Raw genomic sequence first — 27500 nt, 5'->3', positions numbered from 1 at the left:
TTCCGCTTCGGATCGTGATTATTTTTCTACTCGCTCTGACTTCTTATGCATACACAGCCTGTACACAAAGCCATAAGCCAGGCTTAGGTGGAAGGTTTCAAAATCGCCTCCATACAATGATAAACATGTGATTTGTGTGCAGGGTTCAGCCTTGGAGAAAAAGACTATGGGTCATTTGACCCCCTCTATCACATTCCGACCTGACATAATTATTAAGCTAAAGGTGCGAATTAGGCACCAAGTAGGCCAGGGGGAGGGGGAGGGGTGGGTCCGACAGCATTCCCCACCCAATCCCTCCGTGAACCTTTTAAATGGTGCAACTGAACTGGTACCATCTGAGCCTCTCCACCCACCTTTCTCTCTGTGTGTCTGTCTGCCTGTCAGTCAGTCAGTCAGTCAAGTCAGTCAGTCTGTCTGTCAGTCAGTCAGTCAGTCAAGTCAGTCAGTCTGTCTGTCTCACTGTCTGTCTGTCTGTCTGTCTGTGTGTGTCTCTCTCTCTCCTCTCTCTCTCTCTCTCAGTCTCACACACACACACACACACACACACACACACACACACACACACACACACACACACACACACACACACACACACACACTACCTAGACGATGTTCAGAAATAACTCTGGTTTGTATGAGTTATGAAAGAGTAAATACTCTTGCTTTTATTCAGGCAAACTTTCCCAGATGACATATATATATTGGCCAGTCACTAGCGAGGGGTGTGTCTGAAACAAGTGGACAATGAGCACGTGTGGAAAGTGTACCACACAAAAAGAAAGAGTATTCACTCTGTCATAACCCATGCAAAGCTGACAGAGTTATTTCCGGAATTCGTCTATTCGTCTGCTCCAGCTCGAAACGTGACGGGAAACGGGCAAGGAATGCGACAGATGCAGTAGATGAGATGTAGTTGTGTACATCACAGTGTAAATCCCAGCCGGCGTGTGGTGCACCGAGCCCTTGAAGCAGCAACACTTCAAAGCCCTGTCTGTTTACAAACAAGCCTGTCACTTGACTGAAGCCACGTCCACACTGGCTTGGATACAAGATCTTCTAGAAGATCTTTGCTTGTATTTAATGTTTCTATACACATGCCGCAAGACAGGACAAAGAAGGCTCATGGTGTGTGTGTGTGTGTGTGTGTGTGTGTGTGTGTGTGTGTGTGTGTGTGTGTGTGTGTGTGTGCGTGCGTGCCTATATATATATATATATATGTGTGTGTGTGTGTGTGTGTGTGTGTGTCTGTCTGTGTGTCTGTGCGTGTCTGTCTGTGTTTGCGTCTGTATTGGTGCCAACAAGAGCGGAGTTCAGAAGAGAATTGAAAGCACGGAAAAGATGGAGTAGAACGGATCCCATCAAAGACTCAGTGAGTTCTCTACAGTCTCTGATCACATGTGCATGGCACACGAATTTGTATTTGGAGGTGGCAGTCACTTTTTTTTCTTTCTTTTTGTGGTCGACCGTCAGATACATTTGTTATTGGTATAAACAACCTTGTGAACCGATCCCGGGTAGTCATACCTGTGGAAAGGACGTTAAAAACACACTTGTGAATCACTTGTTCAGACTTTTACATTGAATAAAACCGTCCTTCCATGCCCAATACGCAATGCATGATGTAGACATCTACAGCCTTGATGCTCCCTGTTCAGAGCGAGTGTCGAGTGTTTATTTGTTTATTTTTGTTGTTGGTATTTTCTATTTTTTTTGCTGATTAAAGTTTATAACGAACACACTTATGTCAATCCGCAAAATTAATTCAGCAAATGTTGTGACGCTGCACAGCAAGCAGCCAGGCTTTTGATTGTTGGTGTTCATGTGGAAGGGTTTTGAGTGTGTGTCCTCAGTACGAGTGTTTGTATGGCGTGTGGAAGGGTTTTGAGTGTGTGTCCACAGTACGAGTGTTTGTATGGCGTGTGGAAGGGTTTTGAGTGTGTGTCCTCAGTACGAGTGTTTGTATGGCGTGTGGAAGGGTTTTGAGTGTGTGTCCACAGTACGAGTGTTTGTATGGCATGTGGAAGGGTTTTGGGTGTGTGTCCACAGTACGAGTGTTTGTATGGCGTGTGGAAGAGTTTTGAGTGTGTCCACAGTACGAGTGTTTGTATGGCGTGTGGAAGAGTTTTGAGTGTGTCCACAGTACGAGTGTTTGTATGGCGTGTGGAAGGGTTTTGAGTCGAGTGTGTGTCCACAGTACGAGTGTCTGTCTGGCGTGTGGAAGGGTTTTGAGTGTGTGTCCACAGTACGAGTGTCTGTCTGGCGTGTGGAAGGTTTTGAGTGTGTGTCCACAGTACGAGTGTCTGTCTGGCGTGTGGAAGGGTTTTGAGTGTGTGTCCACAGTACGAGTGTCTGTATGGCGTGTGGAAGGGTTTTGAGTGTGTGTCTACAGTACGAGTGTCTGTCTGGCGTGTGGAAGGTTTTGAGTGTGTGTCCACAGTACGAGTGTCTGTCTGGCGTGTGGAAGGGTTTTGAGTGTGTGTCTACAGTACGAGTGTCTGTCTGGCGTGTGGAAGGTTTTGAGTGTGTGTCCACAGTACGAGTGTTTGTATGGCGTGTGGAAGAGTTTTGAGTGTGTCCACAGTACGAGTGTTTGTATGGCGTGTGGAAGGGTTTTGAGTGTGTGTCCACAGTACGAGTGTCTGTCTGGCGTGTGGAAGGGTTTTGAGTGTGTGTCTACAGTACGAGTGTCTGTCTGGCGTGTGGAAGGGTTTTGAGTGTGTGTCTACAGTACGAGTGTCTGTCTGGCGTGTGGAAGGTTTTGAGTGTGTGTCCACAGTACGAGTGTCTGTCTGGCGTGTGGAAGGGTTTTGAGTGTGTGTCTACAGTACGAGTGTCTGTCTGGCGTGTGGAAGGTTTTGAGTGTGTGTCCACAGTACGAGTGTCTGTCTGGCGTGTGGAAGGTTTTGAGTGTGTGTCCACAGTACGAGTGTTTGTATGGCGTGTGGAAGGGTTTTGAGTGTGTGTCCACAGTACGAGTGTCTGTATGGCGTGTGGAAGGGTTTTGAGTGTGTGTCTACAGTACGAGTGTTTGTATGGCGTGTGGAAGGGTTTTGAGTGTGTGTCCACAGTACGAGTGTCTGTATGGCGTGTGGAAGGGTTTTGAGTGTGTGTCTACAGTACGAGTGTCTGTCTGGCGTGTGGAAGGTTTTGAGTGTGTGTCCACAGTACGAGTGTCTGTCTGGCGTGTGGAAGGTTTTGAGTGTGTGTCCACAGTACGAGTGTCTGTCTGGCGTGTGGAAGGTTTTGAGTGTGTGTCCACAGTACGAGTGTTTGTCTGGCGTGTGGAAGGTTTTGAGTGTGTGTCCACAGTACGAGTGTTTGTCTGGCGTGTGGAAGGGTTTTGAGTGTGTGTCCACAGTACGAGTGTCTGTCTGGCGTGTGGAAGGGTTTTGAGTGTGTGTCCACAGTACGAGTGTCTGTCTGGCGTGTGGAAGGGTTTTGAGTGTGTGTCCACAGTACGAGTGTTTGTCTGGCGTGTGGAAGGGTTTTGAGTCGAGTGTGTGTCCACAGTACGAGTGTCTGTCTGGCGTGTGGAAGGGTTTTGAGTGTGTGTCCACAGTACGAGTGTTTGTCTGGCGTGTGGAAGGGTTTTGAGTCGAGTGTGTGTCCACAGTACGAGTGTTTGTCTGGCGTGTGGAAGGGTTTTGAGTCGAGTGTGTGTCCACAGTACGAGTGTTTGTCTGGCGTGTGGAAGGGTTTTGAGTCGAGTGTGTGTCCACAGTACGAGTGTTTGTATGGCGTGTGGAAGGTTTTGAGTGTGTGTCCACAGTACGAGTGTCTGTCTGGCGTGTGGAAGGGTTTTGAGTGTGTGTCCTCAGTACGAGTGTTTGTATGGCGTGTGGAAGGGTTTTGGGTGTGTCCACAGTACGAGTGTTTGTATGGCATGTGGAAGGGTTTGAGTGTGTGTCCACAGTACGAGTGTTTGTCTGGCGTGTGGAAGGGTTTTGAGTGTGTGTCTACAGTACGAGTGTTTGTCTGGCGTGTGGAAGGGTTTTGAGTGTGTGTCCACAGTACGAGTGTTTGTCTGGCGTGTGGAAGGGTTTTGAGTGTGTGTCTACAGTACGAGTGTTTGTCTGGCGTGTGGAAGGGTTTTGAGTGTGTGTCCACAGTACGAGTGTTTGTATGGCGTGTGGAAGGGTTTTGAGTGTGTGTCTACAGTACGAGTGTTTGTCTGGCATGTGGAAGGGTTTTGGGTGTGTGTCCACAGTACGAGTGTTTGTATGGCATGTGGAAGGGTTTTGAGTGTGTGTCCACAGTACGAGTGTTTGTATGGCGTGTGGAAGGGTTTTGGGTGTGTGTCCACAGTACGAGTGTTTGTATGGCATGTGGAAGGGTTTTGAGTGTGTGTCCACAGTACGAGTGTTTGTATGGCGTGTGGAAGGGTTTTGAGTGTGTGTCCTCAGTACGAGTGTTTGTATGGCGTGTGGAAGGGTTTTGAGTGTGTGTCCTCAGTACGAGTGTTTGTATGGCGTGTGGAAGGGTTTTGAGTGTGTGTCCACAGTACGAGTGTTTGTCTGGCGTGTGGAAGGTTTTGAGTGTGTGTCCACAGTACGAGTGTCTGTCTGGCGTGTGGAAGGGTTTTGAGTGTGTGTCCACAGTACGAGTGTCTGTCTGGCGTGTGGAAGGGTTTTGAGTGTGTGTCCACAGTACGAGTGTTTGTATGGCATGTGGAAGGGTTTTGAGTGTGTGTCCACAGTACGAGTGTTTGTATGGCGTGTGGAAGGGTTTTGAGTGTGTGTCCACAGTACGAGTGTCTGTCTGGCGTGTGGAAGGGTTTTGAGTGTGTGTCTACAGTACGAGTGTTTGTATGGCGTGTGGAAGGGTTTTGAGTGTGTCCACAGTACGAGTGTCTGTCTGGCGTGTGGAAGGGTTTTGAGTGTGTGTCCACAGTACGAGTGTTTGTATGGCGTGTGGAAGGGTTTTGAGTGTGTGTCCACAGTACCAATGTTTGTATGGCATGTATAACTAGAAGCCTAGACGGATCTGTGAAGATGAACAGTAACTACAGGATGGTTTTGAGCGAAGCCAGAAGGCATTACTTATGGGGCTGTCACACTAGCGTTTTAGATAAACGTATGTCTAGCGTATGAAAAGTCAAAAATAATGTCATACGTCCAAAAAAAGCATCAAAATTCTAAATTGGACTTATGCATAACGTATTCATAGCGCTAGCGTACGTCTAACTTATTAGAAACACATCACTAACTTATATACAACTTATGATAACGTATCATAGCGTATGGCCAGCGTATGTCTAGCGGCCTCGCCTTATGCCCAACGTATGAGTAACTTATGAGAAACCTATATGCGCAGCGGGCTCGGCGTTATAAGTAAGTTACTAATAGGTTATCGATAAGTTAGCTGTATGGTACACCTTCCTGCTAGCATATCTCGACGTATCTCAACGTATCTCGACGTATGAGTAAACTACCTGTGACGTATTTAACATATATGCGTAGCGTATGTCTAGCGTATGTCTAGCGTATGCCTAACGTATGAAGAGTACGTTGGCATACGTCCACACATTTTGAACATGTTCAAAAATATGTTTCGGTCTCAACGTACAACAACGTATGCCAGCTTATACCAGCGTGCTTTTAACGTATGCTACTTATACCAAACCTACCCCTAACTTATGTCAAACGTACTCCAGCGTTTCGATAAAAATTCTCATAAGTCGGCATGAGTTACTGCTATACGTTATAGTGTGACAGCCCCATAAGATGTTTCTTAATAGACTTCAGTTCCCAGTGGTTCACGAAGAAATCGACAACCCGCCAGACACAGATCACACGTTCGTAAACATATCTCTTAGGCCTCCGCGTCTTTTCCTGAGTGTTTGCCATCAACAAGGGTTTGCTATAAAATCGATTTCTAACAATCTATTTTTTATCAACGCAAAGGCTGCTGAACCCTTTGAAGAAACGTAGCATTGTCCATCTTCCCTTTTGTCACAATAATGTCATGAGAATGTTTTCGCTCTTAAACTTATTCTTCTTCTTCTTCTTCTGCGTTCGTGGGCTGAAACTCCCACGTACACTCGTGTTTTTTGCACGAGTGGAATTTTACGTGTATGACCGTTTTTTACCCCGCCATTTAGGCAGCCATACGCCGTTTTCGGAGGAAGCATGCTGGGTATTTTCGTGTTTCTATAACCCACCGAACTCTGACATGGATTACAGGATCTTTTTCGTGCGCACTTGGTCTTGTGCTTGCGTGTACACACGGGGGTGTTCGGACACCGAGGAGAGTCTGCACACAAAGTTGACTCTGAGAAATAAATCTCTCGCCGAACGTGGGGACGAACTCACGCTGACAGCGGCCAACTGGATACAAATCCAGCGCGCTACCGACTGAGCTACATCCCCGCCCTTAAACTTATTCAAAATGTAACAAGTTGTCAGCGTGGCTCTGTCATAACATCAACTCTCTTGATCCTTCTGTAAATCCATGCTCTCTCTCTCTATGTCTCTCTCTCGCTATGTCTCTCTCTCTCTCTCTTTTTCAATTTGGTTTATTTATTCACTTACGTACTATTGTGTGTCTGTGCGTCTCAAGGACAGATTGAAAGAAGGAGGCCTAGCCTTAAATCTATATAGCTTAGTTAAGTTCAGTTCAGTTGAGGTGAAGGTGAACAAAACTGTTACGTACGAAAGTCACAGTTTTCAATTGCTTCGTGCGTCATTGTTTCTTGACCAGAACTCTTGATTTTGGTACTGTTGTGCACTTTCCTTTGACATCAGGCTCACTGAGTTTAACAGGATCAAACACGTGAAGGTCTCTCTCTCTCTCTCTCTCTCTCTCTCTCTCTCTCTCTCTCTCCTCTCTCTCTCTCCCTCTCCCTCCCTCCCTCCCTCCCTCCCTCCCTCCCTCCCTCCCTCCCTCTCTCTCTCTCTCTCTCTCTCTCTCTCTCTCTCTCTCTCTCTCTCTCTCTCTCTCAGTTTGAGCTGCTTTAGCCAGTTCTGTTCAGCTGAAATGTAATATCTTCCGCGTGATGGAAATAAATCCATCCATCCATCCATCATCTCCTCTCTCAATTCTCTCTTCATTTCTGACCCCTCCCGCTACTACACACACACACACACACACACACACACACACACAAGAATGGACAGAGCATGAACAAGTGCCAGTCATCCGATAGAGGTTTACGAAGTGTAATGACTGCCGCTATCAGGCATTCATCTGCACGCGTGCAAACTGAAATGCAATATTTGCACAAGAGGAGCTCGCTCCAAACCGGACCTCAGCAAACACGGGCGTGCATAATAGGCTTTCCATGTTTCCTCACAACGAGATAACATTCTCTGAACGTTTGAAACGCCAGACCCGCGTAAGCCGTTCACACAGTTTTCATCCTATTATAGTCTCTGTCTCTAGCTCATTCCCCATGATGGTTAGAAACTGCGCACACAATATTATGAAACTTTTCGTACCTCAACCAAAACATCATACTCTTGGTATTCTATTCGAGATTCCTATGCCCTAAAAGACACATGACTTAGTATCTTGTCGGATTGAAGATTCCTTTCATAGGGGTCGCTTTTCTTTGGGACTCCCCCAGCTTGACCAGACAAGAGTGTACGCTTCCAATTCAAGCATGCACAACAATTCAGAACAGGCAATTAAAAAATGTATGTAATTAATTAATTAATTTATTTTGCACAGTTTAGATCGACACAAAGAGAAAGCATAAAAAGGGGGAGGGGCAAGAGAGTAAAGCAATAACTGTCTTTTTTATTAAAAAAAATAAAGGTATGAATGAATAAATTAATGAATAAATAAATAAATGAACATGAACTAATGAATAAATAACGAATTAACCCCAAAATACAGCAATTGGATCCTGGCTGTAATTAAACCTTAATCAAACTGATTCTATACAGTCCATATATTATTCACAGCGATAGTGTGGTAATGGCAAAAATCATTTGCCACAAGCTCTCAAATGAAATAAACATCACACAGACAAAAACGTTCGAGGCATGATTCGGAGCATAGGCTTCGTTGTACTTCCCTTTTTTCATAGCATAATTATATATATATACACGGTTTCATTTGCTAGTGCGCCTTGCGCCATTGGCGCATAACATTTCAAAATGTCCCATTGGAATTCCCTTCAGTGCGTCAAAGGGCGCACTGAGATTACGTACCACTGCGCCATCCCCGTGCACACTTTTCACGGGAGTACAGTGTTCGGAAAGACCTAAGCAAACATGAGCGCCAAGCAGAGCAACTTGCGAGTTTGTGAAACGCGCTGTGATTGGCTTTTAAAATTTAATTCATTAGTACTCAACCAATCCTACTATCTGTGCGGGACCGATCTGTGCTTGCGCGTTTACCTCTTTAAAAAACTGTCAACACAAGCGATATTGATCGAAATATAGACCCACGTAAAAAAGCAATGTCCCCTCAGAATTTGGTTGAGGGGGACAAATGTCCCATTGTCTTTTTCTTCCAGGTTAAACCCTGCATATATATATATAGCATATATATATATATATATATATATATATATATATATATATATATATATATAGACATAATACATTGGATATGGGGACTCTGACACCAGCTGGTTATTTGGGAACTTGTTTTCAACTGCTTGCAGCAAGTTGAAATTTGGCATTGTGGTTTATATGTCGACTTAGTACCCAAATATAAAAAGACATTCTGGAAAATGTTATTATTAGGTATATGAAAACATAAGAAGGTCCCCATATCCACGTTCCCAAAAAGCTTGTCTGAATATATACTATATATAATAAAAGTTTCTGGGAACACTAACTTTTTTTTTTAATATTCAGGTGAAACAACATTCTTTCACATGTATTGTTTGCAAAACTTGTTTTAACTTCAAACTTGTAACATTAAGGCCACGGTCTTCAGTTTTCTCTTTTATTGGTCCTTGTTTGAGCAGTTCTTATGAAGCTAACTCGACACCAGCCGGTTATTTGGGAACTCGTTTTCAACTGCTTGCAGAAAGTTGAAATTTGGCATTGTGGTTTATATGTCGACTTAGTACCCAAATATAACAAGAAGGGCAAAGCCCATACGACTCACATGCTTGACCTTGACCTTTACATGAGCTTGACCTTCAGGGTCAAGGTCAAATAACTAAACCTAGCAATGACATCATACACTATAAGAACTGCTTTACACATTTTTCCTACCAAAATACATGTGAAGGTCAAGGTCATCCAAGGTCATGCAACACAAAGCTGTTAATTCAAGACATAGGAAGTACAATGGTGCTAATTGGCTCTTTCTACCATGAGATATTGTCACTTTTAGTGGTTCACTACCTTATTTTGGTCACATTTCATAAGGGTCAAAGTGACCTTGACCTTGATCATATGTGACCAAATGTGTCTCATGATGAAAGCATAACATGTGCCCCACATAATTTTTAAGTTTGAAACAGTTATCTTCCATAGTTCAGGGTCAAGGTCACTTCAAAATATGTATACAATCCAACTTTGAAGAGCTCCTGTGACCTTGACCTTGAAGCAAGGTAAACCAAACTGGTATCAAAAGATGGGGCTTACTTTGCCCTATATATCATATATAGGTGAGGTATTCAATCTCAAAAACTTCAGAGAAAATGGGAAAAATGGGAAAAATAGCTGTTTTTTAGACAACATTTATGGCCCCTGCGACCTTGACGCAAGGTCAAGATGCTATGTATGTTTTTTGGGGCCTTGTCATCATACACCATCTTGCCAAATTTGGTACTGATAGACTGAATAGTGTCCAAGAAATATCCAACGTTAAAGTTTTCCGGACGGACGGACGGACGTCCGGACGGGGGGGGGGGACGGACGGACGGACGACTCGGGTGAGTACATAGACTCACTTTTGCTTCGCATGTGAGTCAAAAATACATTCTGGAAAATGTTATTTGTAGGATTTAAATATATATATGAAAACATAATAAGGTCCCCATATCCACGTTCCCAAAAACCTTGTCTGAATATATAATATATATAATAAAAGTTTCTGGGAACACTAACTTTTTTTTTAATATTCAGGCATAACAGCATTCTTTCACATGTATTGTTTGCAAAACTTTTTTTAACTTCAAACTTGTAAGATTAAGGCCACAGTCTTCAGTTTTCTCTTTTATTGGTCCTTGTTTGAGCAGTTCTTATGAAGCTGTGTTGTATTCAAATTGATAGTCGGTTGTGCAAATAGTATTTAACCATGTTTCTTATGCTGTGACAATTTGGGTGTGAATGTGAGTGTGGACGTGGATATATGATTTACTGCAACATTTAAAACAAAATCATGTGCTTTTGCATTTTGGAAATAAATTCTATTGATTGATTGATTGATTGATAGTTTGTCATTTGGTTTCGTACTAGTAAGGAAGTGTTCTTTTCAGCTGTGAGCTTATAAAGTTTATATTGATGCTTCAGACACTGCATAATCTTTTGAAGAACATATTTGCGGAAAAAAATAGCACACACACACACACACAGAGCGAGAGAGCGGGAGAGAGAGAGAGAGAGAGAGAGAGAGAGAGAGAGAGAGAGAGAGAGAGAGAGAGAGAGAGAGAGAGAGAGAGAGAGCAAGAACATATTTGCGGAAAAAAATAGCACACACACACACACAGAGAGCGAGAGCGAGAGCGAGAGAGAGAGAGAGAGAGAGAGAGAGAGAGAGAGAGCACAATACTCGCTTGCAGTCACTCCCTGTTTACACAATACACACTGTTCATGAAGGTTTTAAACAGATACTGTTGTTTATTAGTCCAGCATCAACAACACAAACAATAACATAAGCAACTATTGTTTTAAAGAAAAAGACATACCTCGTCTTGCAAAAAGGTGGATTGTTACCGAAAATAAAATACAGTCATTTAAATCTACTGATAACTAAAAAGAACATTAAAGATAATACAGTCTTATGCATAGTCATTGAACCGAAAATTATTAACTTGTAATATGTTTGCAAAAAAATAATCGCACCCAAAAAACATGATTTTGAAGAAATATGATGTCACTAAGCATGATTAACCTTCGCCGACAGTCGCTAAAAACATTCTTCGCCGACCGTCGTCGAAGGACACATACTTTTAACACAGACAGCCATGCGTAGTCGGAGGACACATACTTCTCAAAGAAAAAAAAACGTGCTCAAGTAGAGAAAACAAGAACAAGAAAAAAAAGTACAGAAATCAGGCTTTTCATTGAATTAGATTATCAAACTAAATATATTTCCAATTGTGTACTTGCATTTATCTTTTTTCGTGTTGTGTAATTACGCACCAAGTTAATTCTTACCTGAAATAAACATTAATCACAACTCAGCTTTTATTTTGACATCGAAAATCGTTATTTCTTAAACACCATGAATCAAAGTCCATGGTAAAAGTGAAACAGGTGACTGAACAATGGGGAGGCAGAAAAAAAGAAATAAACAAGAAAAGGACCACGGGTCCTAAAATCACCCAACCGTATGTGTAGACGGATAGACACAGGCAGGGACGCTGACAAAAGTAACAGTCACCCCCCTTTCCTTTGGGTGGGTGACTAAAAATGACAATAAAGGCTCACCTAAATATATGTTCTTATCCCATTGTGGCGCATGAGGTGACTAAGAACCCAAAATAAGAGATCCCCCCCCCCACCTCCCAGGGCGGACCCTGGGAACAAAATTCAAAATCAAAAAAGCATTTCAATGGAAAAAAAATAATCAAAATCAAATCTGATGATACATTTCATTACGCTAATAGGATAATTGCCTAACTCAGAGTTAGATAGTTTTGAGACAACGGTTCCATAATAACGCCAACAATTGTGTCAATCATCTGTAAAAATTCCGAAAAGAAATTGCAAAGAGAAACGGTTGCTGATGCCATGTCAGCAAAATTGCCTAACTCATAAGTCAGTTATCTTAACAGCATACCCATGCTTTTCTGTCTATGCATGTGCATCCCATGGTAAACAAGATCAATAGAAATTTGGATTAAAGTTCATTCTACTGAAGTACAGAACCCAAACTTCAATGCAGAGGCTGCTGAACAAATCGCTTTTTCTCAAAACTTGCAAAAGTGAGTTAGGCAATTATCCCATTAGCGTGACGATTTGCAACATATTATATATTATTAAACATTGCTTAACGTCCAGCTGACTACACCGAGCCGTCTCAAAACGCCCCACGCTGCCAACTAAAAAAACCTAAAAATTACCAATGAAGGTATGTCACCAGTCCTTCTGATAAACCATGTTTACAAGGACATATAATTGTGAGGCTCTGGAAACGATGAGGTACTTTCCCCTGTTTGTAAAAACCAGGTTTTAAAAAGAAAAGAGGATAAAATAATGTCCACGAAGAACTGTGATCCTTGTATCTCTATCTACTCTGCTTCTTTGCAAGACAAGTTTATACACGATTAGCTAGGAACCTGCGTAAACACCGAGGTTTACTACGAGTTTAAGCAGAGCTTTAAGACATGTCATTTAAGCTATTTTTTACACAGCAAAAGGCGGTAAAAATGTCACGTGGGATCATAATCACCACGTTTTCTGCATGCAATCATTTCTCCGATTAGCAATCTTCCCACTGTGACACCAGCGACTAAAGGCACTTCACATCGCCTCCTTCCCTAGTTTTCAAACCAACATCACAGGGTACCAGACCGCAATTCCGAGAATATACCAGTACTGATTTATGACGTCTCAACATAATTGTCTTAGCAAGATTAAAGCAGAGTAGATAGAAATACAAGGATCCCAGTACTTCGTGGAAAATATTAAGTAAAAATGCAGATCCTTGTTCATCAAGACCTAGGGTCATACAGCAAGACCGAGGGTCATACAGCAAGACCGAAGGTCATAAGCAAGATCCAGGGTCATACAGCAAGATCCAGGGTCATACAGCAAGACCCAGGATCATACAGCAAGACCCAGGGTCATACAGCAAGACCCAGGATCATACAGCAAAACCCAGGGTCGTACAGCAAGACCCAGGGTCGTACAGCAAGACCCAGGGTCGTACAGCAAGACCCAGGGTCATACAGCAAGACACAGGGTCGTACAGCAAGACCGAGGGTCATACAGCAAGATCCAGGGTCGTACAGCAAGACCCAGGGTCGTACAGCAAGACCCAGGGTCGTACAGCAAGACCCAGGGTCATACAGCAAGACCCAGGGTCATACAGCAAGACACAGGGTCCTACAGCAAGACCCAGGGTCCTACAGCAAGACACAGGGTCGTACAGCAAGACACAGGGTCCTACAGCAAGACACAGGGTCCTACAGCAAGACACAGGGTCCTACAGCAAAACACAGGGTCATACAGCAAGACACAGTGTCATACAGCAAGACACAGGGTCATACAGCAAGACACAGGGTCATACAGCAAGACACAGGGTCCTACAGAAAGACACAGGGTCCTACAGCAAGACACAGGGTCATACAGCAAGACACAGGGTCCTACAGCAGACCGCAAAGAGCCTATTAAGGGCCCACACAAACTTTAACTTGTCACAACAAGTTATAAATCACAAGTTGAAAAGGAACTATGTACACATTAAAAATCTTGGCATTATTAATTGTTTTGTCGTTTAAGCTATTTTTACACAATGAAAGGCGGTAAAAATGTCACGTGGGATCATAATCACCACGTTTTCTGCATGCAATCATTTCTCCGATTAGCAATCTCCCCACTGTGACAGCAGCGACTAAAGGCACTTCACATCGCCTCCTTCCCTAGTTTTCAAACCGATATCACAGGGTACCAGACCGCAATTCCGAGAATATACCAGTACTGATTTATGACGTCTCAACATAATTGTCTTAGCAAGATTAAAGCAGAGTAGATAGAAATACAAGGATCCCAGTACTTCATGGAAAATATTGAGTAAAAATGCAGATCATTGTTGATCAAGACCGAGGGTCATACAGCAAGACCGAGGGTCATACAGCAAGATTGAGGGTCATACAGCAAGATCCAGGGTCATACAGCAATCCCCAGAGTCATGCATACATACATAATGCGTATAGCCCAGCGGACTGCAAAGAGTCTATTAAGGGCTTACACAAACTTTAACTTGTCACAATGAGTTATAAATCACAAGCTGAAAAGGAACTATGTACACATTAAAAATCTTGGCATTATCAATTGTTTTGTCATTAAACAAAGATCGACCAATCAAACACAGCAATAACACCTTCCTATTTCAAGTTTTACGAATCGTAGTCACACTCAATTCGTCAAAACTTTGAACATCGTGATTTGTATGTCGTACGTGACATGAAAACCCATGGTCATACAGCAAGACCCAGGGTCGTACAGCAAGATCCAGGGTCGTACAGCAAGACCCAGGGTCGTACAGCAAGACCCAGGGCCGTACAGCAAGACCCAGGGCCGTACAGCAAGACCCAGGGTCGTACAGCAAGACCCAGGGCCGTACAGCAAGACCCAGGGTCATACAGCAAGACCCAGGGCCGTACAGCAAGACCCAGGGTCGTACAGCAAGACCCAGGGTCGTACAGCAAGACCCAGGGTCGTACAGCAAGACCCAGGGCCATGCATACATACATAACATATCGCGTATAGCCCAGCAGACTGCAAAGAGCCAATTTTTGTCTTGCTGTATGACTGGGAATTGCAGATATGTTCTTCAAAAGATTATGCCGTGTCTGAAGCATCAATATAAACGCTTATAGCTCACAGCTGAAAAGAACACTTCCTTACTAGTACGAAACCAAATGACAAACTATCAATTTGAATACAAAACAGCTTCATAAGAACTGCTCAAACAAGGACCAATAAAAGAGAAAACTGAAGACCGTGGCCTTAATCTTACAGGTTTGAAGTTAAAACAAGTTTTGCAAACAAAACATGTGAAAGAATGTTGTTATGCCTGAATATTAAAAAAAAAGTTAGTGTTCCCAGAAACATTTATTATATATATTATTATATTCAGACAAGCTTTTTGGGAACGTGGATATGGGGACCTTATTATGTTTTCATATATATATATATTTAAATCCTACAAATAACATTTTCCAGAATGTCTTTTTATATTTGGGTACTAAGTCGACATATAAACCACAATGACAAATTTCAACTTTCTGCAAGCAGTTGAAAACGAGTTCCCAAATAACCGGCTGGTGTCAGAGTTAGCTTCATAAGAACTGCTCAAACAAGGACCAATAAAAGAGAAAACTGAAGACCGTGGCCTTAATCTTACAAGTTTGAAGTTAAAACAAGTTTTGCAAGCAATACATGTGACAGAATGTTGTTATGCCTGAATATTAAAAAAATTAGTTAGTGTTCCCAGAAACTTTTATTATATATATAATACAAGTTTCTGGGAACACTAACTTTAAAAAAAAATTAAATCGATCAACACACACACAAACAAACAAACATAACAACAATAAAAAAAAAAATTAAAAAAAAGGACATACATGTTCATGTCTTGTCGTTTTAAAAGTATAACTAAAAAAGAACTTATAACTAGATATTTAACAATGGTACATAGAACATCCAGAAAGTTGAAATTTCGCACTGTGGTTTATATGTCGACCTAGTACCCAAATATATATACATTCTGGAAAACGTTATTTGTTTAGGATTTAAATATATATGTGAAAACATAATATTAATAAGGTCCCCATATCCACGTTCCCCATATTCCTAAACAAATAACGTTTTCCAGAATGTCTATATATATTTGGGTACTAGGTCGACATATAAACAACAATGCCAAATTTCAAGTTTCTGGGAACACTAACTAATTTTTTTTAATATTCAGGCATAACAACATTCTTTCACATGTATTGTTTGCAAAACTTGTTTTAACTTCAAACTTGTAAGATTTAGGCCACGGTCTTCAGTTTTCTCTTTTATTGGTCCTTGTTTGAGCAGTTCTTATGAAGCTGTGTTGTATTCAAATTGATAGTTTGTCATTTGGTTTCGTACTAGTAAGGAAGTGTTCTTTTCAGCTGTGAGCTATAAGCGTTTATATTGATGCTTCAGACACGGCATAATCTTTTGAAGAACATATCTGCAATTCCCAGTCATACAGCAAGACCCAGGGTCATGCATGCATACCTACATAACTTGTATAGCCCAGCAAATAATAGTATTACATCAGGGTCTCATTTCGGGGTCGGACTTATCGCTATTTTGTTACTCAATTTCCTTGTCAGCTATTAAACTCTAAGACACCGGTACAAAATGTTTTCTTATTACGGAAGCCGAAGCGGGGTTTCGCGGGGTACCCCCGGGGTTCCGCAGGGTTTCGCGGAAAATAGCTACCGCACGCATACTGCATGCGTCAGACGTTCTCAACATCAACATTCCGCGATCGTCACCTGTGTTTCTGTTGAAGCTCCTGGAGTGACTCAGAATGTGTGTTGCCGTGTTCCACTCCCTTTTCGTTTTTTTCTTTTCTTCAAGCAAGACAGATAGTCATTGTAAATTTATCTGTGAGATTTCATTCAATTTTATTTGGGTTTAAACCGTTTTAATGACATTAAAATCATTTAAAGCTGTCGGTGTTGCTGTGTGTAGATTTCATTTATTTGTGCGAGTGCATGCAGTTTGCATCGATGGTGCGATTAGTTTGAAAAATGTCCGATTACATTCCTCTTGACAACCTCAATTTCAAAATGAGCCCCTGTTATATTGTGGTTTTTTTTTGCTTAACACCCAGCCGACCACGAAGGGCCATATCAGGGCGGTGCTGGTTTGACATATAACGTGCGCCACACACAAGACAGAAGTCGCAGCACACAAGACAGAAGTCGCAGCACAGGCTTCATGTCTCACCCAGTCACATTCTTCTGACACCGGACCAACCAGTCCTAGCACTAACCCCATAATGCCTGACGCCAGGCGGAGCAGCCACTAGATTGCCAATTTTAAAGTCTTAGGTATGACCTGGCCGGGGTTCGAACCCACGACCTCCCGATCACGGGGCGGACGCCTTACCACTAGGCCAACCGTGCCTGTGCCACTGTTATATGGTAAGATGTAATGAATAGGTTTGCTCTACATATTGCACCAACAGACCAGCAAGTTGTCTCAATCTCTGTGCTATGTCATTTTTTCTAGCTGGTCCATATTTCTTCAGTAAGCTTTCGCCAAAAAGCAACAACATGCTGTCTTTGCCCACAACTTCAGCTAGTCCATCTTAAAACCGTGTCTTCATTTAGTGCTGAAGCTTTGCTCGCACATTCATACATGTTCTATTGTTGAGACAAGTATTTTGGTTAATTGCGGCTTGAATTATCTTCCCTGACGGATACATGCCTTTTTGAAGGAGATGCCCAAAACCATTTATTAAAGTTTGTATTTCAGCATGAGACCAGCTTGAATTTACGCTTGTCTTCATGAGCTTTGTCGACCTCTGCCTTTAATTATTTTTTTTTGTTTGTTTATTTTTTGCTTAACGTCCAGCCGACTACGCAGAGCCATATCAGGACGAGGAAGGGGGGGATGAAGGGGGCCACTTGTCAAGCGATTCCTGTTTACAAATGCACTAACCTATTACTTGTGTCCCAGCAGGCTTTAGTAAAACTAAATTAATACCTACTGGAAGATTACCAGTTTCCAGTATGTTAAAATAGGCTTAACCTATCTACTGCTGGACTTACATCAGAACACTAACAGATTAAACTATACATGAATCGCGAGACAAGCGGCAAGAGAAGAGATTTTTGGAAAAAATACAGGTGAATGAGCAAGAAGGCAGAAAAAAAGAAAAGAATTCATGAAGAAAAAGAGAGCATGACAGGAAAGAGGAACCAAAAATCTACCTAACAGCAAACTAGAAAGCTCCTGCGGTTCCAAAAACAGGAGGGGCCTTTAATTTCTTAACCGCAGTGCCCCACTGCGGGAGCCTTTAATTAGGTAATAAACAATGCATGTTATTAGTAGTAGCAAAAGTATTTAGATATTATAAGAGTATGTCCACTAGAACCCGACATGTAGCATCTATATATAAATAAAATTGAAATAATATTGTGGCGGTTTCTGCGACTTCCATTACTCGCGCAGAAGCGTCTGATTGGAGAAACTAGAGGTCAAAGTATGTACCAAAATGTTGCTAACTTGACGTTGAGCAATGTAAAATAACATTTTTTTTAAACAAACTTTGAACTCGAATTTCTCCAATCAGAAGATTCTGCACGAGTAATGGAAGTCGCAGAAACCGTCACATATGATGGTGGCGGTATAAACATACCAAGCGGTTCTGCATGTGTGCGACATGTGTAGTCGCAATCCTTGACGGAGGAGTCATCGCTCCCCAAATCACCCACGATGCCGGTGTTGTCATTGCCCAAATCACCCACGATGCCGGTGTCGTCATTGCCCAAATCAGCCACGATGCCGGTGTCGTCATTGCCCAAATCAGCTACGAATTGCCCAAATCACCCACGATGCCGGTGTCGTCATTGCCCAAATCACCCACGATGCCAGTGTCGTCATTGCCCAAATCACCCACGATGCCAGTGTCTTCATTGCCCAAATCACCCACGATGCCAGTGTCGTCATTGCCCAAATCACCCACGATGCCGGTGTTGTCATTGCCCAAATCACCATGACCCACTGAAACAAAGATTAGTTTAAAATTATAGAATCTTTGCTTATTGTTGATTTATAACACCGACACAAGACAGACGATGGACCTTCTTGACTGTCACGACCTCAAACAGCATGTAGACGCTCCCACACGCAAAACACACATCATTGACTGGATTGTCACCCACGAGTCCACTGACCTGGTGTACGACATCCTGCTGAATGACTACCTCAGATCCGATCATTCTGCAGTTTTGTTCTCTCTTAAGATGGCCAAACCATCCAAACAGAAAAAGCGCGTAGTCCGCCGTAACCTCAAAGAAGTTAACACTGACACATTTCGCGCAGAAGCAGCCCGCCGACTGCTTGATCCTCCGGTATCCTCAGACCCTGTACGTCATTACGACTCCACTCTCAGCACACTTCTTGACGAACATGCACCCGCAAAAACCAAACTCATCGTAGATTGGCCTTCTGCACCCTCGATCACAGCTGAAGTTAAGTATACAAAACAGTTGCGTCGCCGAGCAGAGAGGAAGTTGCGAACCTCAAAGCTGGTAGTTGACAGACAGATTTACAACAAGCAAATGGAACATGCTCAGACACTCATCGCAGACGCCAAACAATCGCACTACAGCACCAAAATCTGTGAAACAACCTCTGCCAAAACACTCTTCTCCACAGTGAATGACCTTCTTGGCTGCTCTTCTGCTTCTCCCTTGCCCAACAACATCGACCCCTCCAAACTGTCGCAAGCTTTCTCTGATTACTTCCATAACAAGATCCAAACCATCCGTGACAAACTAGACAAAATCCCACACCAAAACTCTGAAACTCCTCCTGCATTTACAGGCACTCCCTTCACACACTTTCAGCCTCTCACTCTCACTGACCTGGAGAAAGTCCTCAAAGAAATGACCTTGAAAACCTGTGACCTTGACCCTCTTCCCACACAACTCTACTCTGACTGTCTTCCTGAACTCCTCCCTTCTATTCTCAAAATCATCAACACTTCTCTGCAAACAGGCACTGTCCCCAACTCCTTTAAGACTGCTATTGTCAAACATCTACTGAAGAAACCATCGCTCGACCCAAACACTCTCAGCAACTACCGCCCTGTCTCAAACCTTTCCTTCATCTCCAAACTCCTTGAAAGAGTCGTCCTAAAACAACTCAACTCTCACCTTCTTTGCAACAATCTTCTCTCTCCGCTTCAATCTGCCTATCGTCCTCACCACTCCACCGAAACTGCCCTTCTCAAAATCACTACTGATCTCCTCCTTGCCACTGACCAAGCTGAAATCTCTGCCGTCGCTCTACTTGATCTATCAGCGGCCTTTGACACAGTCGACCACAACATCCTCCTTCAACGCCTTCAGCACACCTTTGGTATCCATAGCACAGCTCTTTCTTGGTTCTCTTCTTATTTCACCGACCGCTACCAGACTGTTTCGATTGACAAACTGAACTCTGACCCCATCAGGCTTGAGTGCGGAGTCCCTCAGGGCTCAGTCCTTGGGCCTGTACTAATTACTCTCTACACTCAACCTCTTGACCACATCCTTGACCGACACAACGTTCTCCACCACTCTTTTGCCGACGACTCTCAACTTCACAACAGCTCTTCCCCTGACCAGTCTGAATCTCTTCTTTCCTCTATCTCTGACACTATCACTGACGTGCAGAATTGGATGACAGAAATCAAACTTCAGCTCAATAGCAACAAAACTGAAGCTATCCTAATAGGCACTACATCCAAACTCTCCAAAGCCACTTCCGACTCTCATCAACTCTCTGACTCTTCTGTCCCTCTGTCTTCTGCTGTCAAAAACCTCGGAGTCACTCTAGACAACACCCTTTCCATGAAACAACACATCTCTTCTGTCTCTCGCACCTGCTACTTCCAACTCCGCCGCATCGCCACTATCCGCAAGTACCTCACCACAGATGCTACCGCCAAACTGGTCACGTCCACCATTCTCTCACGTCTTGACTATTGTAACTCTCTCTTGGCGGGTCTTCCCTCTTCTTCTATCTCTCGTCTCCAACGCATTCAAAATAGCTCTGCCCGTCTTGCCTTACGAAAGAAAAAGGGAGATCATATCACCCCCCTCCTAAATCAGCTCCACTGGTTGCCCGTTCCTGCTCGTATCACATACAAAAGCCTCCATGGTCTCGCCCCTGCCTATCTCTCCGACTCTCTCTCTCTCTATGTCCCTTCACGAGCACTCAGATCATCTGCCGGCTCCCTCAAGCTCAACATCCCCCACACCAAACTCAAAACAGCAGGTCAACGCTCATTTTCTTTCCAAGCACCTAGCCAATGGAACACACTACCTCTCCCCCTCCGTCAACAACAGTCCCTCGAATCATTCAAATCTGCACTCAAGACATTCCTTTTTTCCACATAATCCATGCATTCTACACTGCCCACCCCAATACAATACAATACAATACAATAACTTTATTAATCTCTAAAAGAGAAATTACATTGCTGAGCGTTTGTGTCCGTAATAATAACATACATAAAACATTCAAAATAAACATTTGTTCATTGTCCTGAGAAAATATAGCACATTGGTTATCACATAAGAAAGTATATTAAAAATAAATTAACATGCATTCACCATCAACAATGCACAAAAGAAAGTCAGCACCTTGCCGGTTATCACATATTGTCTAAGAGAGTAGAATAAGAGTATATAATCATGCAAAACAAAATCAACAATACTGAAACAATACAGAACACTGACCCCGTGCATCAGAGCGACAACACCAGCATCTACCGCCCCACCTGAGAATTGAAGATGTGAATTGCAGATGGAATGAACGAATTTCTGTAGCGTGTGGATCTTGCGGTTGGTTGTCTGAATTTGTTGCTCCTGTCTGTCCGTCTACTGTCAAATTCCGGTCTGAGTGGGTGCGAGTCGTCAGCCAAAATCTTCTGTACCTTGTCAGTCAGTCGTCGTTCATGTGTTGATGTGAAATTGTCCTGCTTCCTCCCAACCACCCCACTTGCTTTCCTGATGAATTTATCTAATCTATCCCTGTCTTGCTTGTTGATGTTGCCACCCCAACACACGGAGCCAAAGTACAACACACTATTGCACGTTGAAGTGTAAAACATCTGAAGGATTTCTTGTCTGCAGATGTTAAAAGACCTGAGTTTTCTCAAAAAGTACAGGCGAGAGTGGAGTTTCTTCACAAGGGCATCAGAGTTTGGTTTCCATGTCAACTTATTGTCTATAATCACCCCCAAATACCTATACTGCTCTACCTTCTCTTCGACCTCCCCCTTGATCACTATCTCCCTGTGTACATGTTCCCCCCTCCTGTTGTCCATTATCATTGTCCATCCCACCTTGAATAACTGTACATATTTTAATGGTTGCTGGTGTGTGTGTGTGTTGGTGACTTTAAGTCTCCGTGTGTGTGAATGAGTGTATGTGCGCCTTGAGTCGCCTGTTGGGGAGATATGTGCGCGTTATAAATATTCGTATTATTATTATTATTTATGTCAAACACTCTACCGTACCTCGAAATGTTTTAGCTCTTTGCTCAAGTGCTATTATTATTATTATTAGCATTGCTTAACGTCTAGCCGACTACGGAGAGCCTTCTCAAGATATCCCCATGCTGCCAACTAAAAAACAACAAAAAACATCATTGGCGGTCTGTCACTAGCCCCGTAGATGAACCCGACATGTAGCATCTATATATAAATAAAATTTAAATAATATTGTGGCGGTTTCTGCGACTTCCATTACTCGTGCAGAAGCTTCTGATTGGAGAAACTACAGGTCAAAGTTTGTCCCAAAATGTGTTATTATTATTTCACGTTGCTTAACATCTAGCCTGTGTTGCTAACTGGATGTTGAGCAATGTGAAATAATAATAAGAACATTTGGGAACAAGCTTTGACCTCGAGTTTCTCCAATCAGAAGTTCTGCACGAGTAGTGGAAGTCTCAGAAACCGTCACTTATGATGGTGGCGGTATAAACATACCAAGCGGTTCTGCATGTGTGCTCGTCACGTCGCAATCCTTGACGGAGGGGTCATCGCTGCCCAAATCACCCACGATGCCGGTGTTGTCATTGCCCAAATCACCATGACCAACTGAAACAAAGATTAGTTTAAAATTATAGAATCTTTGCTAATTATTGATTTATGTCACTCTATCGTAAATAAGAACAAAAAGTCCCAGTCTCTAGGCTGGGGGAGGATGGAATCTGTGGCATCCCGGAGGCCGTCATTGCCCCCACGACTTCAAAGAGAGAGAGAGAGAGAGAGAGAGAGAGAGAGAGAGAGAGAGAGAGAGACTTCAAAGAGAGAGAGAGAGACTTCAAAGAGAGAGAGAGAGAGACTTCAAAGAGAGAGAGAGAGAGAGAGAGAGAGAGAGAGAGAGAGAGAGAGAGAGAGAGAGAGAGAGAGAGAGAGAGAACCAACGTATGGTTCCTGATGGCTTTCTTGCCTGAAGAGTGAAGTCAGGTGTATGTAATTTCATCGTTGCATGCACAACAGAAACTTCTTAATCATAAACTCCATTATCTTTTTTGAGAATCTAACTCCTTCATCCACTTCCAAGACCATTTATTTGGATGTTTTGCCTCACTTGGCAACTTGTCGTCAAGCTGATTTGCACATGGGTCTCCATTCTTGAAAAAATCCACGCTTTCACTTATCGTGGTGGCCATTTTGAATGTAAAACAGGAAGTGACCACAAAGGGAAGCAAAGACTTGTGGGAGAAAAAGTGAATCTTTTTGAGACAAGTGAGGCCCTGATAAGGATGTTTAGGGAAAATGTAACTTTTGAAAACATAGGTAAATGTAAACATCCTTGTCAGGGCCTCACTTGTCTCAAAAAGATTGCAAGCGCTTACGCTCTGCAACGCTAGGCTGTTTGACGAAATTATATTTATTATATCGCGCATGCACAAGATGTTTGAAAATGCGGGAATTGGTATTTCTTTGCGTGAAAAGGCGCGCATCCAAATTTATTTTTGCGGGATTTCTTTCATATTTGCGGGAATGCGCGGTCTAGAATCGACACTGCGACAGATCAAAACGTGTCAGAAGGTTTTTGCCAGAATGGAAGGACGAATTTCCTTGGTTAGATTTCGACAGTGGAGTGTGCGTGAGCGCAACTCCATGACTGTGTGTAGGGGTGGGGACGAGTTTTTGCATTCAGATTGTGGGTAACCTGATTTTTGTGCGGGTAAGTTAAAAATGACATGTTACATACCCGGGGAAAGCTGAATTGACAAAAATGTGGCCACCCCTGCGTCCCGTGACAGTAAGGTGGGTTCGTATCATGAAGGAGTTAACAAAAGTGACATTTAGCCCTAATGACAGTGAGGGGCGACATTTGTATTATAGCCTACAACAATACAAATGTCGCCCCTCACTGTCATCAAAGGGTACGAGTCGTGCATCCCTCTCATTACTAGTACTATTGATTGCCAGCACTAAGAAAACTATTAGGAAAGGGTGTATTTTTCAAATAAGTCCAGAGGCTATTTAATTTAGTAGCAATGGACTTCAGACTTTTTATGGAAGAGAACAAATTCCAAAATGATAGGTTTTAAATCGTTTTAAGTAGGGCTAGGCGAGGCGCTCTCTTGCCAACATTGCGTCATAATCTGAAAGGTTCCGCGACGCAATATTCCTGATCCTGATACTTAGCTGCGTCGATATCATCGGAAAATGCACTTTCCAAACCTACTTGTGATATAGACTGCGCACATTTCTTTGCAACCAAACAGCGCCGAAACTCAATTATGTAAGACAGATCTCTTACTTTATCAACATCAGTGGTTGTCTATTGACAATTTGATGCGGCATGCGTGTTCAGATTGTTACGCGAAGCTGTGGTTCACTCTCCCATCTCTGTCAAAATGGCGGAAGGCCGAATCAAGCCACCAGCCACACGTCACTTCCAGAGAGGGACATTATTTTCTTTCGTTTTCTCCCGAGCTTTTGAGAATACGGGTTAGAAAAGTGAGTCATTATCTTCACTGGAACATATTGAATACGAACTCTAGCGCATAGAGAATATTCTGGCCCAGAAAGATCTCTAACAACGACCTTCTCCAACGATGCAACATGGAAGAAATGGAGACACTCATAACCCAGAGAAGATGGAGATGGATTGGCCATGTACTACGAATGGAAAACGACTCCATTCCCAAGGTGGCACTTCGATGGACCCCAGAAGGAAAGAGGAAGCGGGGAAGACCCAAGCAGACTTGGAGACGTACAGTGGAGGGGGAATCAAAGGACCTCAACCACTCCTGGGCGACCCTGGAAAGGCTTGCAAGAGACAGACAAAAGTGGAGGTCCTTTGTCGCTGCCCTACACGCCAACAGGCGTGAAAGGCAGTAAGTAAGTAAGTAAGTCTAGCGCATAAGTCATTAATTGAAAGAAGAAAGAGAAACAAATGGTTATTTCAGTATTTTTTTTTACCATGGAGACAGCCTTTAAACTTACCACAGATATGTCGTCAGGACATGAATCCAGCCAATGTGTGACTTTCGTGGTCTCGTATACACATGGAATTGCGAAGTTCTGAAGACATGGGCTTGTGAAGTTGTGTTGAAGTGGACTTGGACGGGATTTGTCGTGTTCTGTAGACCCAAAACACTGATTTGTACATTCATGTGTTGGAAAACACAGGATTTCCATTTCGTAAAGTTTCAATCAAGCCGCCATTCGTGTTTCAATTTTCAGCTACTTGAATCTAGTTTTGCCTTTCCATATTTGGCTAATCATTATGAGCTATTAAAGGGGCACGCCATAGCTATAGTTCGGACAATTTGCATCGAGTCTATCAGAATCCTCACCTTCCAAACTGTAATATTCCCACGTTCCACATCCACAAACCCTGCATAGCTACAGAAAGCAGAAATGTTTGAAGAACTAAATCCTTGCGCGCATTTATGTGTAGTGGAAGTGAGTGACAAGCCAGAGCTACGCTTCACTCACAACCCAATTTGGCAACCGTCAGTTTAAAGCAATTTAATTGCAGATAAATGTCAGTTATAACCCTCTATTTCTGATCAGGTCTCCATGCAATCACTTTTTGTTCTTCCAGTCTATTTAGATAGCTGGGATAATATTGCAGAGGGACGTCCTCATGAATATTTCATCTACATCAGTGTTGCTGCCAGCGTTAGAGGACAATAGGTCATTTGGACCTGACCGTAAGAAATCAATAGGTCCAAATGTCCTGGCTTTAAAAAAGTAATAGGTCTTACCGTCTACAATTGACCGCGGCACCCTTGTTAATTTTAAAGTAAATCACAAATTTGTGTCAGCACACACGCATGTGTGTGTGTTTGTGTGTGAGTGTGGGAGGGGAAAGAGAGAGAGAGGGAGCTGATTTTCCACAATAAGTTATAACGTGACTTCAAATTAATTTTGCCATTTAATGACAATAAACGTTCAACTTTGGCAATTGCCAGAAACTTAAACTGCCAACCGTCAGAATCAACCAGGTAAACATGGTTAGATCACGCCACCTATTTGTCAAATATGATATGAACTTAAAATAAATGGGGAAAAATGACTAGAATATTCAAGGACTCCTGAAACAAAAAGGTAACATTTGAAACACTAGCTGTGTTGGTCCTAGAGTACAGTGTCACTGCCATTCCTAGGTACTGGTGGATTTTCAGAGAACAGCCTCCTGGAACAGAGAGTGGAGTGTACACTAGTACGACCTCATCTAGAATACGGCAATCCTGCCTGGTTTCCGAGACTAGTACGCCAATCAACATCAATCGCAAGAGTCCAAAGAAGAGCTACTAAACTGATTTACGAAATAAAAGACTACACATATGAAGAGAGACTAAGATACTTGACTTTGCCTACACTAAAGGCAAGAAGAAAGAGAGGGGACCTAATACAAGCGTATATAATATTTAACGACATTGATGACACTAACAAAGATTTCTTTTTTAAATCACCGCAGACTAACATTGTTGTAACACGTAACAGTACTGACAAAATACAAAAACAAAGACATGATAATATAAATAACAATACAAGAAAATTTGCTTTCAGCTATAGAGTTACAAATGACTGGAACAAACTAACAACTAACATTAAACGGGCTCCCAGTACAAATGCTTTCAAGAACCTCATTGACAAACACAACGCTGGACACGACAGTCGTTGCAATAGTCACTCCCGGTGCACTTCACTTCAGTGATTGCCTTCGAGGGCCGATTAGACAGCCATTGACCAGAACTATCAATTCACAGCGGAATTCCCACTCAGAAGAGACTCCTTCGATGCGAAGAAGCCCTCTCAAATCTTCAATGCCTAACTCAAATAAATAGATATAACACTGTTCTTATAAAGTGCGCTACATAAAATCTAAGGCTTACCTGTACGAGTGGTGTGCCTGATTGTACGAAAGGGAAAAAAATCCCATGCAGCGACCATGTTCATTGTTCAGATTTCTTGAAAAGGCCCGGATCGCTTATCGCTTACGCTCTAAACAATAATAAATATTTCACTGAGGTAAAGCAATTATTTCCAAATGTTCAGAAAATATAAGATAAACTTGTGAAATAAACCTGTAAAATAGTTATTTTACAGTTTTATTTTACACAGCAATGTTAAAAAAAAAAAAGAGAGAGAGAGATAATTTTTTTTTTTTTTTTTAGTGTCGTAAGCACAAGAATGCTAAAAGCTCAGAAGAGATTGTTTGACGACGAGCAGAGATCTGTAGCAAGGGAAGGGGGACAACCAAGTCAGAACTCAAATGCTTTTGGGAACACGAGTTAAAACCCCTCAATGGTCAAGCTGAACACGAAAATTACATTTTGAGGTTACCTTGGATATGAGAACATGCTAATGTTCCCATAACCACAGAATGTTCCCAGATCCACGCTCTCACACTTACAGATGTCCCCAGATCCAAGACATTTTAAAAGTATATATATATATATATA

General features: G+C 42.6%; 1 protein-coding gene and 2 long non-coding RNA genes across 3 annotated transcripts in view; 1 reads left to right on the top strand and 2 right to left on the bottom strand.

Moving 5' to 3' along the window:
• The window catches only part of LOC138979863 (uncharacterized), a 474427-nt gene that overhangs the window by 226456 nt on the left and 220471 nt on the right, over positions 1-27500 (top strand). The window lies entirely within an intron of this gene.
• Positions 1-27500, bottom strand: part of LOC138979861 (uncharacterized) — a 183887-nt gene that overhangs the window by 95574 nt on the left and 60813 nt on the right. The window lies entirely within an intron of this gene.
• On the bottom strand, positions 10722-27180 carry LOC138979849 (uncharacterized). Its single transcript, XR_011460154.1, has 4 exons — positions 26931-27180; positions 25030-25166; positions 22549-22659; positions 10722-18569 (listed from the first exon to the last, which is right to left on the bottom strand). It is a non-coding gene; the product is annotated as an uncharacterized lncRNA (long non-coding RNA).

This window comes from Littorina saxatilis, linkage group LG11 (genome assembly GCF_037325665.1).
Source record: "Littorina saxatilis isolate snail1 linkage group LG11, US_GU_Lsax_2.0, whole genome shotgun sequence".
Taxonomy (NCBI): domain Eukaryota; kingdom Metazoa; phylum Mollusca; class Gastropoda; order Littorinimorpha; family Littorinidae; genus Littorina; species Littorina saxatilis.
The sequence above is the reverse complement of the archived record's forward strand: the minus strand, read 5'-3'. Positions and strand labels throughout refer to the sequence as shown.